Genomic DNA, 21148 nt, shown 5'->3' on the forward strand with positions numbered 1-21148 from the left:
GTTCTAAAATTCAGTTGTGGTGGACTGGTGGTTGTAGGCCAATTCATGGAGGAAAGGTTCATGGGAAGAATCGCCTTTATATGAAACTATTCCTCAGTGCATTTCACCCAACTTTAGCACCTGCTTCTGCTTTTTATGGTGGAGCCTAGTACAAGATGGTATGGGATTTTAGTACAAAATTATGTATTTACTCACTTCAAAATTAATTTGTCACTATTTCATGGTATTATGCAAAAAGGACAATGATTTCAAGGTATTTCTCCACCAACTGAACAAATTGGAGGAACACCCAAATTGTGTAACCTGTGAGAATTCAGTTGAGCAGCCATGTTTGAGCACTCACAATATACCAAGCATGGTGCCAGGTGCTGGGAAATATGTTAAAAATAGTACAATAAAGGGGTACCTGGGTAGCTCAGTTAATTAAGCATCTAACTCTTGATTTCAGCTTCAGTCATGATCACAGGGTCATGAAATCGAGCCCTGCCTCGGGCTCCATGCTCAGTGTGGAGTCTGCTTCCAATTCTCTCTCTCCTTCTCCCTCTGCCTCTTTCCCACTCACGCTCTCTCTGAATTAGTTAACTAACCAAATAAAATCTTTTTTAAAAAATGAGTACAATAAGGCATAGCCTTCCAGAAACTTACAATATAGCGAAGGGGATCCATACATCTTGATTTTTTTTTTTTTTTGGTCACTCTGCAATTTATCTTTAAGTTAATTTTCCCCTAGGTTATTAACATTAAGACTAGGAAATCAAGACTCTTAATTGCATCCATTCAACAAATATTTATTGAAAGCCAACTAAGGAAAGCAGCCTCCCTCACATTTGGGATATGTTCTGGCGTCAGAATCCTGGCTTTGCAGCATCTCACTGGACAAGCTTGGGAAAGTCACTTCACCTTCCTGAGGCTCTTTTCTATCATCTTTTAAATGTGAGTAAAAATAGTGGAATAATCAAAGTGGTCTAACTTCTGAACAAACAACAAAATGGATGTTTATTTCTTGCTCATAAAATAGCCGGAAGCGGATGTTTGACACATGGCCTGCTGCACATGAACTCGGTCATCCAGTTTCTTTCTACTCTGTGGCTTTCCATCCCCTAGAGCCTTGGAAAACTTAGCCTCTAGTCGGTGGGTGAAGAGAGAGAGTGTGGAGGCTCATGAGAGATGTAATATATAGGAGCATAGCCTGGAGGTGGTATGTTTCATGTCTGCCCTCATCCACTGTCCAGAAAGTAGTCACATGGATACTACAAAGTACAAGAAAATTAGGAAACGAGGTCTCTCCGTGGGCTCAAGAAGAAAGAGTAAGATTCAGTGAACTCTTAACTGTCTTCCTCAAATACTTACCTCACAGTGTAGCTGAGGGTTTGATAAGAATGAATATGCCTGGCATGGAGTAGGTGCTCAGTTAATGTTGCTGTATGAAGTCATAAACTATGTTTGGGCAATAATAGCATTATTTATCAAACATCCAAACCGTGTAGTGGGCACTGGGCTTCTGTTTGGTCCCTGAGCCTCCCAACAATCATACAAGGCCAGAAATTACCCTTTCTTTACAGATGAGAAAACCAACATTCAGAGAGGGTAGATAATCTGCCCAAGACCACACAGCTAGAAAGAGCTGAGCCAGGATTCAAACCCAAGTTAGTGTGACTCAAAAGTGATTTTTCACCAAATCCTGATACTGATGGAACACACAGAATACACAGGTATGGACCACAGGAAGCAAGCTGCCTTGGGCCAGTCTTCATAAAAAGGTGACATGCAAAAGGAACCCATACATACAGAAACCAAACAAACCTTGGAGAATCCCTGGCAAAAACGCAAAGAGCCATTATTGAAGGGCAGACATGGGAATGTCCTAACTATCCTCCTCCTCCATTTCTAGACCTCCTGTCTAGTCTACACACCACCAGCCCAATCTTTCTTCTCTTATCCTTCCCTCTAGAATCTTGTCTGCTTCTTCCCTTGTCTCCTCCTAACTATGGCCTTCCTGTTAAAAACTTAGGCTCTTAGTTTCTTTTCTTTTTAAGATTTTATTTATTTATTTTTAAGAGAGCACACAAGTGGGGCAAAGGGAAAAGGGGAAGCTGGCTTCCCGCTGAGCAGGGAGCCCCACATAGGGCTCGATCCCAGGACCCTGAGGTCATGACCCGAGCCAAAGGCAGATGTTGAACCAACTGAGCCACCCAAGCACCCCGCTATTAGTTTCTTTTGAATTCATTGCGATACCCAGTATTTCAATGGGTACAAGAAAGGACTCCACAGAATCCTCATTCATCCATTCATTCGGTCAACAAAATATTTATCAAGTTCTTGCTATACACCAGGCAGTCTCCTGGGCTCTGGAATTCAGAGTCTAGTAGGGAAGACAGACATTAATTGCATAATTACACAAATATAGACTCAGAGGAGAAGGAATCCAGTTATCTCAGTGGAGAGCAGAGAGAACATGACCAGCCTGGGAGACACAATTGTGCGGCCTGGAAACCTAAAGGATGTGTAGGAATATCTGGGTGATGTGGAAGGACCAGGCAGTGGGATCGGCATGTGCAAAGGGCCTGTGGTGAGAGATACTACATTTGAGGAACAGAGAAAAGGCCAGGAAGGCTGGAACCCAGAGCTGGAGAGAGGGAGGGGTGAGGTGAGGCAGCAGAGGTAGGCAGGGGCCAGCCTACTGAGACCTTGTAGAACAGAGGAAAGCATTTGAGTCTTTAACCCAAATAGCAAAGAGTAACCATCAGTGGACTTTAAGTCAAGGGATGTGTCTGTATGGAAGAAGTGCTATCAGTGCTTCCCACCCATGTGCCCTTGCCCTTCCTTACATGTCAGTGTACACTGGGCAGACTTCCAGTTCCAAATGCCAGCACCTGTGTTTTCTACCTGAGGACTTTCTCTGGCCACTGGAACCTGCTCTCCTGCCTGTGGAACAGGTCAGAGATGCCAGAAAATTAACACCCCTCCCCATCGTCCAGAACAGTGTTCAACCTAATGAACTGAGTAGATAAATTCCCAGCTTCCTCACTCCTCAGGTGGGATAACTCTGAGTTATGTGCTGTTCACTTGCTCCCAGAGTGCACAGTGCAGTCAAGCCCAGGTGTCCACAGTTTGACCTGCTTGATAACCCTTTGCCTGGCTGCCATCCTACTTTTGCTTGCCGGCAAGTGCTTCCTGGGATCACTCCCCAAATAAAATTCTATACATCCAAACCCTTACCTTTTAGGAAATCCCAAATAAGATCATCTATCATAAGGACAATGGGTGTGAGGGCAGCAGGGGAGGATGGGGTAGACCAGTTGTCGAGGCAGGAGGTGTTCAAGGTTTGGACTGAGTGGCACTGGGCAAGGGGGAAGAGGAGGGAAACACAGCAGGATCCAGATACACAGTGGATGTGCAGGAAAAGGAAGAGGGCGATGTGAAGGCTGCCTCCTGGGCTTCGTCCTCCTGAGAAGGGAGGGCAAGGGAAAGGTCAAGAATACATATGTTAATATTTTTGTGCGTGTCACAGAACAGCTTGTAACCACCAGATTTTCTGGAACTCTCTGCTGTCTTCTCGCCCTGCCTTGACTCATCAGACTCTAGAACATCCTAGCTGCCATCGTCCAGGGAAGCCTGCTTTTTCTCCTGCAGGGCAGGATCCAATAACAGTGTTCTCATCCAATAAAGGAGTCTGGCACACAGGGACAAAATATTGAATTAAAAACAATACCAGAGCCGCTGAGCTCACACCACCCCTGAACTGCCTGCGTGTGGCTTTGCTCTGCAAATTGGTAACGGGAGCCCCAGGGAAATACTGTCCAGGAGAGCAGGAAGGGGAAAAAGTAGGGGAAGGGCGGGTGAGGGGAGTGGGGGAGGAAAGCAAAGTCAACTCAGCCACAGTGGGCTGAGCCAGCACTTGGGAGCAAGGATTCAGCTGCCAGGACCCCAGCCCTGAGGCTGTAGGCCCTAGCCTCCGTCCTGTCTCTCTGAAGCTACCCTTTGGGGAGGGATTCTGAGATCCTCTGAGATCAGGGATTCTTGGATTTGCAGCCTGCCTCCCCCCATGCTGGTTGACCCAGGGCCTCGGATGAGTCCTTAGGCACTCTGAACTTCAATGTTTTGTTGTTGATGTTGTCCCAAGGTGCAACACATGCTAGCACTTACTTAATCCTAACAACTACTCTGCTCCCATCTTACAGATGATGGTCCCAAGGCTCAGAGAAGTTAGCTAACTAGCCCAGGGTTGCATAGCCAGGTATAGCCAGATTTCAGATAAAGCAGTGCATACTGGGATGCCTGGGGTGGCTCAGTTGTTAACGGTCTGCCTTCAGCCCAGGGCGTAATCCTGGAGTCCCAGGATCAAGTCCCACATCAGGCTCCCTGTATGGAGCCTGCTTCTCCCTCTGCCTATGTCTCTGCCTCTCTCTCTCTGTCTCTCTCTGTCTCTCATGAATAAATAAATAAAATCTTAAAAAAAAAAAATCATTGTAAACCTTGCACACGCTCTGTTAACTACTACATGTTTTCCTTCAGATAAGAAATCCCCCATCTTCAAAATGCTGTGGTAGTGGGGGCGGCTTTCTTTCTTGGTCTTTTCTTAACACAATATCCAGTTTCGTACCTTGCTCTCCCTTCCCCTAGTCCCTCACAGCTGCCTCTGAACTCTTCACTGCTTTTCTCTAACCCTTCACCAGCTCAAATACTTAAATTCCTCCACCTGGCCCCTGCCTCATCACTTTCCAGCCCTTCACCTGAAATCTTAGTGCTTGCTCCCATCCATGCCCTCAGGGGCTTTACCTGCTCCCAAGGAAGCTTATCAAGGTATCCACTCAACCCAAATAGTTGTTTTCAGGAAGAATTCTGATGCCTGCTATTAGGGTGATCAACAAACTCAGCCATGTTTGAAAAGCCAGGGGCTCAGATGGGGTCCAGAATGGAGCTAGGGGTTTGGAAGTTTAGAAGTTATAAGCAAATTGAGGTTGTTGAGGCTGAGCCATGGAAGTGAATGAGGTCACTCAGGGAGAGTGGGTGGAGCAAGAAGGACAGAAGCCATGCCAGGGCCTCAGGGGCTAGTTCGGACTCCTGGCCAAGGTTGGCAATGGAAAGAGGGAGGTGGTTGTGAAGAGACCCTGAAAGGGAAAGGGCAAGTAGGCCCTGGGCCAGAGCTTCAGAGGGTGTCAGTCAAGGTTCTTGTCATTGGGATCGAAGTTCAACTTGAACTAGCCAAGGCAAAAAGGGGAACATATCGGCTTCTGCTATTTAAGCAAGATTGACTACTCCCGGCTGTGGCCAGGCAGTGGTCCCCCTTTGGTCCTCAGGAAATCAGGCACAGTGGGTGTTGAGGGGGCCGGGATCATCTGGTCATCATTTGTCTCTGCTTTCCTCATTCTCTCACATTGTATTCTGACTCCTTCCACATACTGGGAAGCATGACGAATGGTCACCTCCAAATTGAAATCCCACATCTTCTACCTTAGGAAGAAATTGGCTAAGGGCACCTGGGTTGGTTAAACCTCTGGCTCTTGATTTTGGCTCAGGTCAGAATCTCAGGGTTGTGAGGTCAAGCTACTCATGGGGCTCCATGGTCAGCGGGGAGCCTGCTTACCCTGTCCCTCTCTCTCTGCCCCTCCTCCTGCTCATGCACACATGTACTCTCTCTCTCTAAAATACATACATACATACATACATACATACATACATACATACATACATCTTTTTAAAAAAGAAAGGCATTGGCTCTGGCCCTAGGTTGAAAAATCCCATGGAGGGCCATCTGGGTGGTTCAGCTGGTTAAGCATCAGACCCTTGGTTTTGGCTCAGGTGGTAATCTCAGGGTGGTGAGATCGAACCCTGCTTTGGGCTCCACATTCGGCAGGGAGTCCACTTAAGATTCTTTCCCCCTCACCCTCTACCCCTCCCCGCCATGGTCTCTCTCTTGCTCTCAAATAAATAATCTTAAAAAAAAAAAAAAACAAAAAATAGGGGATCCCTGGGTGGCTCAGCGGTTGAGCGCTTGCCTTCTGCCCAGGGCATGATTCTGGAGTACCGGGATCGAATCCCATATTGGGCTCCCTACATGGAGTCTGCTTCTCCCTCTGCCTGTGTCTCTCTCTCTCTCTCTGTCTCTCATGAATGAATAAATAAAATCTTTAAATAAAAAAATAAAAAACAAAAAATAAAAATCCAATGGAAGTTTTCTGACTGTCTTAGCTCCAGTCAGGTGCCCACCTCTGGCCCAATTAAGTATGATCAGAGGCATGCAGCTGAGGAATAACATGCCTGCTTCTTTGGGAGCCATATGGACAGAGGCAGGTATGGCAGGATGAAAGTAGGCCCATACAATGGATATCCACAACACTTGGAAATACTGACTTCAGAATTCAGTCTAAGGGGTGTCTCTCAGAAATGAAAACCACCACCACCAGCAATGGTGGGGAGCCAAACTGAGTCAGACAGAACAAGGGGGGAGAACAGAAGCTTGATCCAAGCCAAAAGGCAAAAACAGTGTGAGGTGTGCCTAGGACTTAGCTTTATCATCTGCTGGCTACAGGTGTATCTGTTGATAAGGCCTGGGTTTGGTGGGGGACATGCTGCTCCTTTAGTGACACCTGCTTCTCACCACTATCAAGGACCTTGAGATGCAGAACACTTTAGTTGCTTGAGGATGTGAAAGGTCCAAGCAGCCTTGGCTGGGAAGGAAGTCCCTTTTGTAAGTCCATCTGGGGCTGAATTATGGCCACAAAACCTCAACCCTACCCATGATAACTCCTGCCAGAACACGACATTGTGTGGTGAGTACCATGACCAGACTCCAGGCCCTCCCTTCTCCCCCTCCAGGATGGAATGCGGTTCCAAGACCACAAAACCTACACAATCACAGTACTATGGGAACTAGATGTGGGTGAATGGGGATTAGCCAACTCTAGTGTTAGTGTGAGTATATGAGTTAGGGCAAGTATGTGAGGTGAGCATAAAGGTTTCCATGGAAGCCAAAAAATTCAATAATGATAATAACAGCTACGACCAGGTGACATAATGAGTACTTAATATGAACCCTGCCCTGTGCTAAGGAGCCCTTTTGGTGCATTATCTTATTTTATCATCAGAGCTCTATGATAGGAGTATTATTCTCATCCCCAGGAATTGAATCCCACGGACATTAAGTGACTTGCCTAAGGTCACACAACTAGGAAGTGGCCAAGCTGGAACTTGAAGCCAGCTCTGTCTAACTGCAAAGCCTATACCTTTAGCCCTCATCTCTACCTCTTCTCCAAGCCTGAGCTGCGGAAACAACTATGTGCTTGGTATCCTCTTCAGCTCTTGAACCAGTCAGAATGCTTTAGGCTATGAAATTGAAACCACCAATTAGTTGAAAACCACCAATTTAGCTGATTAACAGTGAGAAACATGTATCAACTCAAAGATTAAGTTCTAAGTTTTGGTGGCTGCAAGAGCCATTGACTCAGCAGCTCAGTGATGCCACTCCCGTCTTCCCACTGAGCCATCATCAGTGTGTTATTTTCTCCTCCTGATCACAAGATGGATGCCACACCTCCAGGCATCAAGTACAGATGTGACCATATCCTGCAAAAGAAGAGATTCTTTCTCTGAGAACAAGAAAACCTTTCTCAGACTTCTCAGAAGTCCTTGAGAAAACATTTCTTATATCTCATCAGCCAGATTTGTTCCCATTCCTCTTTCCAAATGAATCACTCACAAGGCAAATGTAAATTTAACAAATGGTTTAATAATGTCTATGGCCATTGTAACAGGATGGAGTATCTCCCCAAATTAAGGTTCCGTTAGAAGGGAGAAAGAGGTCAGTGACTGCTTTGGGGCAAGCAAATAAAAGCGTATGTTACTTCTCTCTTTTCCCTCCTCAATTCCAATATCCTCTTTTTCTACCAGTTGATATTTTATTCACCCTTCAAGAGTCAACTCAAATATCTTCTCTTCCAGGCACTCTTCCCTGATTTTTCCCCCATCTGATTAATAACTCTCTGCACTGTGCTTCCAAAGAACTTAGCACATGCTACATACATGGTCTTTATTACATCATGTTGCAGAGAGGTCAGGGTTTGGAGTAACTGGATCCAGGTTTAAATCCCAGGTCCACTGCTTTTTTTCCAGGCAACTTAGGGTAGTATCCTTCCTCTTTTCAAGCCTCAGCTTCCTCATCTGTAAAAGCACACATTCCTTTTTAGACAGTTTTGAAGATTAAGGCAGGTAATGTGTCTGGGATCAATAATCTCAATAAACTCCTTGGAAGAAGGGAGGGAGAAAGGAAAAGACACCATCAGGCTGGACCAGGCAAAACTCAGCTCTCAGGGAAGAAAGTAAAAGTCGTTCCAAGGTGCCGACCACACAGTCCCCTTCCCCTGAAGTCCCTCCTCCCTGATTCTCCCAAGAAAGTCATTTTTCATCCCCAAAGTCATTTGGCTTAGAGAGAAAGGGGAGATGCAGTGGCAGGGTCTGCATTGTGCCTGCCCTGGCTCCATCCATCACCCGGCCGACAGGAACTCACCTCCCACAAATAAAGTTATGACAAGCGTCCCCAACCCATTCTTTCAGCCATTGCCTCCCTGTTTCCATCATCTCTGACATTATAAGCCATCAGCCAAGCTGTTTGTCACGCCTCTGACGGGGCCTTGGCATCATGGGCAGGAGGGCTGTGCTAAGGTGCTGCTGAACTCAAGGATGGGTGTCCTGCCGCCCTCCACCACTGGTGATCTCAAACTATTTCACACATGCTCCCAGAAAGGGTTATTCCCCTGAGGGGCAAGGGTCCATAATTGGGGCAGAACTGGAGGAGAACTGAACATGTGTCCATTTATCCATGCAGCAAGCATTCGTGAATATCCCTGCTGTGCCTGAACCTGTGTTAGGCACAGCTGCAGCCACAAAGAGGAATCCTGCACAGTTCCTGCCTCTGAGCAGTGCCCAGTCCGACGGGGCAGTGAAAAACAGTCCACGTCAACAGATACTGCCAGCACAGCTGTTGTAGAGGCAATGTAGGGGACTGTGGAGTCACAGAGAAGAGTAGGAACGGAGGGAAGTCTTCCTGGAGGAGGTGGCATTTGGGCTGAGATCTCTAGGGCAAGGAGGAAAGACATGTGAGGGGGCAGAGTGAGTGATTCCTTGGAAGGACTCCTTTCTTCCGTGCAGGTTTGTTTACTTATAAACCCCAAAGGGCAGGAGTGCAGATTTGGGGAAGGGAAGAGGATTATATTATAGGCTAATGGAATGGCATGTGCAAAGGTCCTGTATTAGCTTCCTAGGGCTGTCATTACAAATTACTATAAACTCAGTAATCCAAAACTACAGTAATTTCTTCTCTCACAATTCTGGAGGCCAGAAGTCTAAAACCAAGGTATCTGCAGGGATGGTAGTTTCTGGAGCTCTGAGAAAGAATCCTAGCTTCTGGTGGTGTAGGCAAACCTTGGACTTCCTTGGCTTATAGATACATGGCTCCAGTCTCTACCATTGCTGTCTGTCTTCACATGCTCTGCTCTCTGTGTCTCTGATGCAAATTTCCTTCTTTCTCTTATAAGGGCGCCTGTCATTGTAATTTAGAGCCTGCCCTAAATCCAGGATGATCTCAAGATTCCAACTTGATTACATTTTCAATAATCCTATTTCCAAATAAGCACAAAGTCGAAAGTTCCTGGGGTTAGGACTTGGCTTTTTTAGGGAGGGGGAAACTATTCCACCCAGTGAAAATGAAGAGGCAAGAGAGTATGGCATATTCAGGAGGCAGAGAGTGGCTAAACGTGGCTACAACACTGACACTGGGTGCAGGTCAGATCCATATCTGCGGCCAATGAGCCAGATGACCTAGATCACATCCTTCAACCTCTCAGAGCCTCAGTTCACTCACCTGCAATGTTCATTGCCCTCTGGCCCTCTTAGGACTCTGGTAAGAGTGAAATGTAGTCATATCATTAAAGGACCAGCTCCTCAATGGGAGTATATCATCAGCCAGGACCTTGAGGTAGCACGAGACAGAAACCAACCTACATTGGCGTATGGAGGAAAAAAGTGTTTATTAGCTTACATAGGTAAAAAGCTCAGAAATAGAGCTGCTTCAGGTTCTGCTGGATTCAGGAGCCCAGATGAGGTATTCAGAATCCAGTGTCTTTCCACCTAGCCTCTTGGGCCTATGCTAGTTCATTTTCTGATTTCCCAAGAGTGGTGCCTAGTGCTGGATATCTTCCTTGGGTCCTGCAGACTGCCTTCTACCCTGGTCCTCTCTGCTCTGGCACTTGGAGGCTGACCTGCACGGATGGCATCTGCAGCATGCCCTGCCTCTGGCTTCTAGTAGGGTTTGGCCAATGTGAAGCAATGGCAGGCAATCAGAGAGAAGAAGAAGATCAAAGTAGACTATTTATCCCTCCCAGGTTCTTCCCTGTCATCTCCCTCTACTGAAAGCCCCAGCTCCTACCAAGTAGCTCCCTCTTAGAGCCACAGCCCCTCTCTGGATTCTAGCAACCACATCCTGTTCTTGCCCTTCAGGCCTTGGGGTGTCAAAGGCTCCCTACTACTATTAGCCCAAAGGAACCAACCTTTGGGGAATTCTCTAAACACCATCGACACCTTTGTAAATAGCCTCTTTATTATAGTCTCCTGAAATTACAGTTTGAGTGGCTCTATCTCCTTTAAGGACCCTGCCTGACACACACCGCAGCTCATGGCTCTCCTTGACCCTCCTTCCTAGGGGGTAGGGAAGGCCCATGTGGCAGATTGCTGCCTTGCTGGCATGATAAGCCATGCTTCCCAGTATTACGTCCCGTTGGGTCCCCTCCAACATTTAATGCATGACCTGACCATGTGAGTTGCTCTGGTCAATATGAGATTAGTATATGTGATACAAGGGAAGGCTTTATATGCACTTGGACATCTGCGTGTTCCCTCTTGGACTCCTGCTGCCATGCTATGAGGAAGTACAGACTATCTTGCTGAAGAGGAAGACTGTGTGAAGAGGTCAAGGAAGATGACATGCCATATGGGAATAGAGGTCACACATAGGAGAACTGAAGTGCCCCGGCTACCAATCATTGAAAACATTCCAGACTCTGAGAGATGCCTTTTTATTAATGGCGGGGGTGGGGGGGCATGGGTAGGGTTGGAGGTGGCCTTAGTGGGAGAGGGTGGGGTATTTAGCACTAGCATTGTTTAAGACCACCAGCATGCAGTGATGATAAAAAGCGGATTGACTTTCAGTGTTATTATCATTTTCATGCTCAGCAAAAAAATACTCCTTTTTATTACCTACATTGGGGGCTAACCACTCCTCCCTCCTTCCCCTTCAACACCCCTCCCTCTTCTCCTCTCCTCCTAAGTCTACTGCTTCTTGGACCTTCTGGTCCAGCCACAGCTGTCTGCAGCCTCATGAGTGACTCCAGCCAACACCTATGGAACAAAACACCACTATCAACCTACAGAATCATTAAGAAATAATAGGTCATTGTTGTTTTAAGCCACTAAGTTTTGAGGTGGCCTGTTACCCAGGGATGAATAACTGGGACCGACCAACAGCAACAGTTCTATCCTGTTGCAGGTTCAAAGTGCAGCTAGAAAGGGCAAGATTTTTCTGGCAGTTACTGCAATAGTCCTAGAGTAGACTCTGATGGGGGTGAGGGGTGGGGCGTCCCCTTCAGTCACGTGACAGCTATGGACCTACTGCCCAGCTGACGGAATGCGACATACTGATTAGCTAAGCCTGGTCACAGGCTTGGTCCTGGAGCAGGAGGTGGAGACCCACCTGGACCACAGGGGCGGAGAGTAGGGGAGGAGGATGCTAAATAGATGAGGAACAAGGAAAGGCTGAGGGGAAAGGAGGCTGAGGACACTGTGGGGCTGAAGCTCAGAGCAATGATCCTTGGTGCTCCCCATCCAGCTCCCATTTGCACCTACAAGAAACGGGTAAAAATGGGTCCCCCCTGTGCAGAGGACAGCTAACCTACGGTGAGGAGACCCTGAGACTTTGGTCATGGACAGACCTGCCTTCCAACTCTCACTTCTTTTTTTGGAAGCTGCTTTGGGCAAGCTGCTCAAGCTCTGTGAACTCATCTCTAAAGTAACTTTGTGAATTCCTATACCAATGGGTGGTGGCAAGGGGGCTCCGGGCGGATCTCGGCTGTTATGGTGGACAAGCAAGGCCCCTCTTGGACGAAGGCCTTGCTACCTGGCTCTTTCAGGTCTGCCTCAGCTGCAGAGAGCGTGTGGCCCGAGGTCACACCCTCCCCGGGGCAGTCTGCACGTGGTGACTAAGCAGGGGTCTAACGGCTTGGCCATTTGGCCTGGTGCAGACCGGTACTGCCAGGCAGTGCTCTCTCCAGAGCTCCCCGCAGGCCTGGAGAGGCCTCCAGAGCTTGGACCAGTTGCCTTCACTTGTCCCATCCTGCCTCCTCCCTTCCCTTTCCTACCTGTAGATCCCTGATAAATATCTTACACCCCATACTCTGCTTGGGGGGGGGCTCCAATCCGCAATAGATGTTTCAAAGGCTTAATCTAGTGCTTAGCCCTTAGTAGGCAGCTGATAGAGGATTGCCCAGAGAAACTGGCTCCTTGATCTGGAGAATGAGGAAAGGAAACAGGAGGGAAGGGTGAGGGAGGCTGGTTAAGCAGCTGTTGTGATATGGAAGAGGCTGCAGGCTGGCAGAGGCGGCTCCTTCCTCCGAGGGGACAGAAGGGTCTCTCCAGGGCACCCTCTCCGCCCCAGAGCATCTGCAGCCCCCTGCTCGCCAAGCAACTGGATTAATTATGAATGGGGCCTCACATGTCATCGCAAGCCTGGAGACAGGGGCACTTCGGGCTTTTCTCCAGGATGGTCCCAGCCCCCCGTGGCCTATTTGGGGTCCCGAGGCCTGGTGGCACTTGGCTAGGTGACAGAAGCCACTCCAGTCCTAAAGCAGAAACTTCCTCCCCATTTTGTGGAATCTTAAAAATTCTAGAATCTTGGAAGAGGAGAGTCTGCCTTCTAGGGCCATTGTCACAGAACTGCAAACTCCTAAAATCTTAGAATAAGGGAATCTCTGGCTTTTAGGATGTCAGTATCTATAGGAAGGGGCCCAGCAGGCTCTTTATTTGAGCTTTTCTCTTTCCAAGGAAGGAAGAAAAAAAGAGGAAGGGCCATGGAGCTTGGGGACCCAGGCTGGAGAACATCTGGGGCAGCTGAGAGTGGGAGATGCTGTGGGTGCCCGGTGCTACACCCCACATCCCACCTTTCAGCCGTAGGCGTGGTTCATGGTGTGCATGCACACTGGCAGCATCCTGCCTCGAATGCCTGGCAAGTCTCTTAATTTTTCTACCTCAAGGCTTTTTTTGAGGCCCTAGCCTCCTGCTCAGTCCGCCCACAGGCACAGCCCACAAGTGTGAGGGAATTAATGCCACCTGGGGCAAAGCTCAAACCTTGAGGGAATGGGGGTTGGTGGGTACATGCCCCAGCCTCCCAACCTTTGGGTGACTGAGTCTACATGGTAAGCAGAGGGTCTGCCAGGATTGAACCTCAGTGGTCCACAGCAGCAACCAGCTACCTCCCTGTCTCCCTCATTCCTGCTTCCTGTGATTACTTCCCAAACAAATTACTTGTACCCATGTCCTTGCCTCAGCCTCTGCGTTTAAGGGAATCCAATCTAAGACAGCCTGGTCACTCCCTAAAGTCTCTGAAGTCCCCTTTCACTGATTCTCTGATCTGAACCCCAAATTTCACCTGCCCTGCTATTCCCAGGTGACTTCTAGAGAAATGTCCCTCCTGCAGCCTCCTCCCCTTGTTGGGCAAACTAGTAGATCTTGACCATCTCCCAACCTGACCCTAATTCAGAGGAATTCTAATGAAAAACTTTGGCTGGGCACCAGGGGTCCAAGTGCTGTGGAGGAAGCAAAGAAGGGAAGAGATTTCCCTTAATGAGTCTATAATAATTAAATCCTTCACTGTCCCCTGCACGCCTCCCCACCTCTTGTTCTTTGGCTGAGGTGTTGCCTCCAATCCGCTATGCTCCCTCCTCTCGCTCTCCTCAGCCCACCTGCCACCTCAGCAGGGATGCGGAGCTGGGCTGAAACAGTAGGAAAGCCCGATGCGGGTACAGAACTTTACAGTTTGCAAAGAAATGTCCTGGCTCAGAACTATTTACAAACCCTTTTCTGTTTACAAAATAATTCATTAGTAGTATTATTGATGTTTTAATTCAAACATTTATTAAGTAAATGTTTAGTTTATTCTCTTACTAAATAAGAGGAAAGTCGGGCTAGGAAAGCCACATAATCAGAATGTTTTCATTCACTCACTCATTCATTCACCTTTTGGTATTTCTCTGTGTCCAGGCCATTGGGGATACGAGATAGAGCCCTTTCCACCAGGAGCTGACAGCTGAATAGGGAAGTGTATTGCTCAGTGTCTAGCCAGGAAATACTTGAATATTTATAAAATAAGAACTTTAAGAAATGGAAAATGGCAGAAGAGCTGAGAAGCCACCTGGGGACAGTGAAGCAGCTCAAAGTCTAGTAATGGCAGGAGGCTGCCACCGCTCTGAGACCTTAGAGACAGAGGCAGAGGTGGTGTTGCCTGCCCAGGAGCAGGGTCACGGTGGAATCTGGAACCACAGCGGAGCTACAGGGGAGCTAGAGATATGGAGGAGAAAAGCCACTGTTGGATTTGCTGGCCAAGGCCTGGAGGAAGAAATGCCCCAGCTTCTCCCTACCTCCCAACCTCCAGTCTCCCAGCAATGCCTCCCATGGGCCAAACCCAGCTGGAAACCAGTCATCCCAGAAGCCTGGAAAACACAGCCTATAGGAATCAGCCCCCTGCAAAACAGAGCAGAGTTAACCCTTCTGTGCTCTACCACAATCAGAAATAACAAAAACATTAATAATAGCATCACATGCTAACTGAGCTTTTATCTGAGCCAGTATTGGGCTCAACACTCTGCACTCATGACACAGAAATCCCCTGATTCTCTTTATACTGAAGTCACCGAATCCTCACAGCAACTCCACAAGGTGGATATTCTTATCCTCACTCTGCAAGTAAGGAAATAGAGGCCCAAGAATCAGTCAGTCAACTAGTCAACAAGATGATTTATCAGGGGACACCTGGGTGGCTCAGTGGTTGAGCATCTGCCTTTGGCTCAGGGCATGATCCTGGATCTGGGGATCGAGTCCCACTTCAGGCTCCCTGAGGGGAGCCTGCTTCTCCCTCTGCCTATGTCTCTGCCTCTCTCTCTGTGTCTCTCAATTAATTAAAAAAAAAAGGGGGGGGGGCAGCCCAGGTGGCTCAGCGGTTTAGCGCTGCCTTCAGTCCAGGGCGTGATCCTGGAGACCCGGGATCAAGTCCCACGTCAGGCCCCCTGCATTGAGTCTGCTTTTCCCTCTGCCTGTGTCTCTGCCTCTCTCTCTCTCTCTCTCTCTCTCTCTGTGTATGTGTGTCTCTCATGAATAAATAATAAATAAAATTTTAAAATAAATAAATAAAATAAAATAAAAAATCTAAAAAAAAAAAAAAAGATTTGTCAGACACCTTCTCTGTGCTGGCCCTTGCTGGATGCTCACCATACAGGGAAGACCAGGAGAGCCAGGGGACCTGCGCCCATGCCACTGGAAGTCTACTGGGAGAAAGAAACCCTGAAAAACTAACTAGAAACCATTGTGTGAACACCCACATCCTGGCTGTGTTAGGAGGTGACCTAGTCCAGGGAGCAAGGGAAAGCTTCCTAGAGGAGATAGCAGTTAGGCTGAGGGTGAATAATGAGCGGGCATTATTTAGATCCCATGTCACACTCTCACCTCTATGGGATCCCGTGATCAAGTCCTTGGCAACGTTGCATGTCCAACCTGGGCCAGCCCCCAGCGCTACCCCCAGCCCAGGAAGGAGCCACCTCTGGAGCCACCGCTCATGGGCACACTCTTGGCAAGGGCAGCGTCCTGGCCCACTGCTGGGGCTGGCGGTACCTCCTAGGCCACCGCTGATGGCAGATTCCTGCCGAGGCCAGAGCACCTGGCATTGGTTCAAGCCCAGCACAAGCTGACGCCTGTGAGCAACAGCCTGACCCGCTCGGAGGCCTGTCCCCCAAGCCCTGCTGGGCCTGGAGCCTTGGCAGACAGTCAGGAGGAGGCGGCTGCAAGGGAAAGACAAAGAGAATTCGATTTCCATTTTGCTCCTGGTTCCCTGTTTCCAGTCCAGATGCCTCCAGATCTAATTCCGAATAAATAATTGTACTGAGTAACCCGGGTCCCTTGGTGATTAAGTAAACACGCCGAGGCGGTGGAAATTGAATTAGTGCGGTGTGCTCAGCCATTATTACCCGCCCCTTCTCATGAATATTAATGAGGAGTTATTAAGAAATGTAAATGCTGCCTCAGGGGGTGGGGAGATGGGAAGGGGGGTCAGGGTGAGAGGACGCAGTGTTCAGAAGGCAGCGTGATTGAAGGCATTTAAAAAATTATGTCAGATCTTTCTCTTCCGAGCAATGTTTCTGGATGCTTCATTTTTATGAAAACGAGGGTAAGGGAACAGATTTTAATTCGAGGATAAAATTAGCATTTTCCAAGCAGCCTTGGCGGCAGCAAGGACACATTTTGCCAGAAAATGGACATTCGGGGCGGGGCGGTACAGGGTTGGGGGAGCCGTGGCTGATGGACGATTAGTTCTCTCAGTTCGTCTCCAGGCAAGGGAGTAAACAAATTAATCTCTGCACAGGGAGCAGCCTGGAAGATGACGGAGGCCTGGAGGTGTCATCAAGGCCTAGGATCATCCTTACAGGTGGTTCAGAGAGGTTAGGCCCTGTCTGAGGTCACACAGCGGGGTGAGGCACTCTGCCTGGGTACTGTGGCCAAGACCAGAGTAGGGAATGGGGCTGCGTCTCCCAGACAGACTTTGGGCAGAGATGCAGCCCCTTCCTTCCCTACCCTCTGGCCAACTCACTTCTGTGGCTCCAGCTACTTTCCCAATCTGGGCTGCCAGGTTCATCTCCCTCACTTTCACTATATGCTATTTCTGCTCCGCAACCTTCAGTAGCTCACTGTTGCCCTCAGACTGACCATCAAGCTCCTTCTCCTGACGTTCACGTCCCTCCAGTATTATTTGACCACAATCCATTTTTCCAATTTCAGCTCCCGGTGCCCCTTGCAGCTGCGGTCAGATGCATCTAGAAAAGTGAGAAGCAGAGAAGAAAGGAAGGCAGGAAGACAAGAAAGAAAAGGAGAGGGAGGAAGGAAGAGGAAACTAGTGTTAAGTATCCGAATATTCCAGATTTGCTAGAAATGTTATACAATAATGATGATGATGACAGTGATTTTAGTAATCGCTGCTGTCTATTGAGTGTGTCACTCTCTGCCAGCCTCTGGCTCAACCCCACTTCATCGTCCTCTTGTCCCTGTGAGGGTGTATTGTTATCGCCGTTTGACAGAGGAGGAAAACAGACATCACACACATCACAAATGAAAAACCAGCCCAATGGATATCGAAACCTGGATTTTCAACTACCTCACTGCCCATGTTATGTGGAAGTCATTATCCCCATCCTACAGATGAAGACAAGGAGGCTCAATGAGGCTAAGTGATTTGTGCTACAAATACAGAAAGAAACAAATAAACAGAAACAAGAGAAATCAAAATTCCCTAAGCCAGCCTTGTTCTCACTTCACAAGTGATGCTCCTGGAGCATACAGGTAAATGCCCTGCACAACCTGGTCCCTACTTCCTGCAGACACCTCAGGGGAAACTCACAGACTCTCAGAGATCCAACCCAGCCATGCCCCCAACAATGTCCACTAGACGAAGCCTCCAAGTTAGTCTGACCAGTTCCCATAGGCGTCCTTACCCAGGACCATGAACCCCAGGCCTGTGGAGTGCAGCCTGGGTGTGGGGCCGAGGGGGACTCAGCCCCCTACACTCAGGACAGGAAAGAGTGAATATGATCAAACTCATGCATTTTAACGACATCTTCAGCATGCCTCACTCCATGCGCTTGCAGGAATAAAGGCTGGCAGGTGCAGCTGAGTTAATCAGAGTGGATAATAGAGGGAAAGACAGGAATCACTGGCCAAATTGCAGCAGAGAAAAATGGGGCAAAATCATGAAACGCAAGTCAAAAGTGCCCAATTAAAGTGTGATGATGTTTAAAGGGCAAGAACCACATTCTCAGCCCCTTGGAAGTTCTAATGTGGCACCTCTCGTGGGGGTGCATGGATCAGTGGTATGTAAGATAATTTGTGAATATACACAGATGGACTTCTTTTTATTTGAATAGATATATTTGATTTGTATTAGAAAAAATATAACTAGCCCATAAAACCTGTGATTTGATGTGTATTATTGCCTAAAATGAGTCTAAATTTTGCCCAGAGAAAGTATTTAATTGCTAGTCAATTAAAAGGAAAAAATTTTAATAGTATAGATGGAAAAAGAATATGGCAAAAAAGATATGAAATTGGTACTTACATGACCGCAGTTTGGGAAACAATATTCTAGTTCCTTATTACTCAAAGTCGAGTCCCTAGATCAGCAACAACAGCATCACCCAAGAGTTTGTAAGAAGACCCTCCTTAGACCTATAGAATCAGCATCTGCATTTTAATGAGATTCTCTGGTGATTCATATACATGGCTATACATGTTTTTAAAGAATTGATCTATTGTATATATTAGTGGAGACGATGAAGACCTTTTCAGACTTGGTCCCAGGGAAAGAGCCCTGGACTGGGAGTATATTCTAGCCATGAGACTCTATGACTCTGAAGAGTTTACAACCTTGTAGCTACAGAACAGGGGACTCCGGTCTAGAGAGGCTAAGTTTAAGATTGCAGTGTGTGATTGTATAAACACTGGGACCAGTTCAGATCTCCCAACATCTTGGCTGGTGCAGGAGGGAATTTCTGACAACAAAATTGCTGTCAACACTGTGAGGTGGCTTTTAAAAAAGTGATTGTTAAAGATATCACAAAGAAAGAAAACTATAGACCAATATCTTTTATGAACACAGACATAAAAGTCCGCAACAAAATAGTAGCAAAGCAAATTGAGGAGCCCCGCAATTGGTAAAGCGTGCAACTCTTGATCTCAGAGTTGTGGGTTCGAGCTCCACATTGGGCATAGAGTACTTAAAAAATACATAAGTAAACTTTTAAAAAGCCCAAATTGAATGATATACAAAAAAGGATTATACACTATGATCAGGTGGGATTATTTTAGGAATACAAGGTTGGTTTGATACATGAAAACAATATAATACACCATATCAATAGAATAAAAGACAAAAACCACATGATCATCTCAGTAGATGCAGAAAAGCATTGAATAAAATACAACACCCTCTAATGATAAAAACATTCACGAACTTGGAATAGAAAAGAATTTCCTCAATCTGTAGAAGGATGTTTACAAAGAAAACATACATAACATACTAACATCACCAAATGCATTTCCCCCCACTGAGATCAGGAGCAAAACAAGGATGTTTTCTCTCACCACTTCTATTTAAGATTATATTGGAGGTCCTAGTCATGGAAATTAAGCAAGAAAAAGAAATAAAAGGCATCCAGCTTGGAGAAGAAGAAGCAAAACTATCTCTATTTGCAAATGACATGATCTCATATATAGTAAATTCCAAAGAATCCATATTTTTAAATATTTATTAGAACTAATAAATAAATTCAGCTAAGTCTTTTCAGATTGTCTTTTTAACGAATGGTACTGGAGCAACTGGATATGCACATCCAAGATAATGAAGTTGGACTCCTGCCTCACACCAAATGCAAAAATTGACTCAAAATGGATCTTAGTCCTAAGTGTAAGAGCTTAAACTATAAAACTCTTAGAAGAAATTATAGGAGCAAATCTTCCTCATCTTGGGTTACACAAGGTGATACAATACCAAAGCACAAATAACAAAAGAAAAAAATAGATAAATTTAACTTTATCAAAACTAAAAACACTTTACTGTAGATGATACCATCAAGAAAGTGAAAAGACAATCCATAGAATGGGAGGAAATATTTGTAAATAATATATCTGATAAAGGACTTGGATTCAGAATATATACAACTTTTATAATTCAATAATAAAATAACTCAATTTTTAAAATGGGAAAAATATCTGAATAAATATCTCCAAAGAAGATATATAAATGGCTTAAAAGCACATGAAAAGAGGATCTATATCATTAGCCATTAGGGAAATGTAAATAAAAACCAGGAGATCCCACTTTCTACTTACTAAGATAGTTCTAACTTAATAACAAGTAAGATAGTGAGGATGTGCCAAAATTGGAACCTCATACATTGCTGGTAGGAACATAAAATGGTGCAGCTGCTTTCAAAAACAATCTGGTGGTTCCTCAAAATGTTAAACACAGAGTTACCATAGGACCCAGCAATTCCAATCCTATGTGTATACCTAAGAGAAATGAAAACACATGTTCACACAAAAACTCGCTTATGAATGTTTATAGATACATTTTTTGTAATAGTGAAAAAATGGAAATAACTCATATGTCCATCAACTGATAAATGGAGAAATAAAATGTGGCATATGTATATAATGGAATATTAGCTGGCAGTAAAAAGGAACAAAATATTGACAAATGCCACAGTATTATGCTAAGTGAAAGAAGCCAGTCACAAAGGACTGCGTATTATATGATCCCATTTATATGAAGTGTTGACAACAGTAAATCTAGAGAGGCAGAAAGTAGGCTAATAGTTGCCAAGGTGAGGGGAAGGGAAAGGCTTGTGTGGCATTGGGAGGAAGGGTATTTCTTTTGGGGGTGATGAAAATGTTCTAAAATTGATTTTGATGGGATGCCTGGGTGGCTCAGTCGGTTAAGTGTCTACCTTTGACTCTCAGGTCATGATCTCAGGGTCTTGAGATTGAGCCCGGTGTAAGAGGGGAGTCTGCTTCTCTCTCTGTCCTTCTGCCCTACTCATCCTCATTCTCTCTCTCTCTCTGTCTCTCGTGGTTTCTCTCAAATAAATAAATAGAATCTTTTTAAAAGAATAAATAAAATTGGGACACCTGGGTGGCTCAGCAGTAGGGCATCTGCCTTTGGCCCAGGGTGACTCGATCCAGCATCGAGTCCCACATTGGGCTCCCTGTATGGAGCCTGCTTCTCCCTCTGCCTGTGTCTCTGCCTCTCTCTCTCTGTGTGTCTCTCATGAATAAATAAATAAAATCT

This window comes from Vulpes vulpes, chromosome 14 (genome assembly GCF_048418805.1).
Source record: "Vulpes vulpes isolate BD-2025 chromosome 14, VulVul3, whole genome shotgun sequence".
Classification (NCBI taxonomy): domain Eukaryota; kingdom Metazoa; phylum Chordata; class Mammalia; order Carnivora; family Canidae; genus Vulpes; species Vulpes vulpes.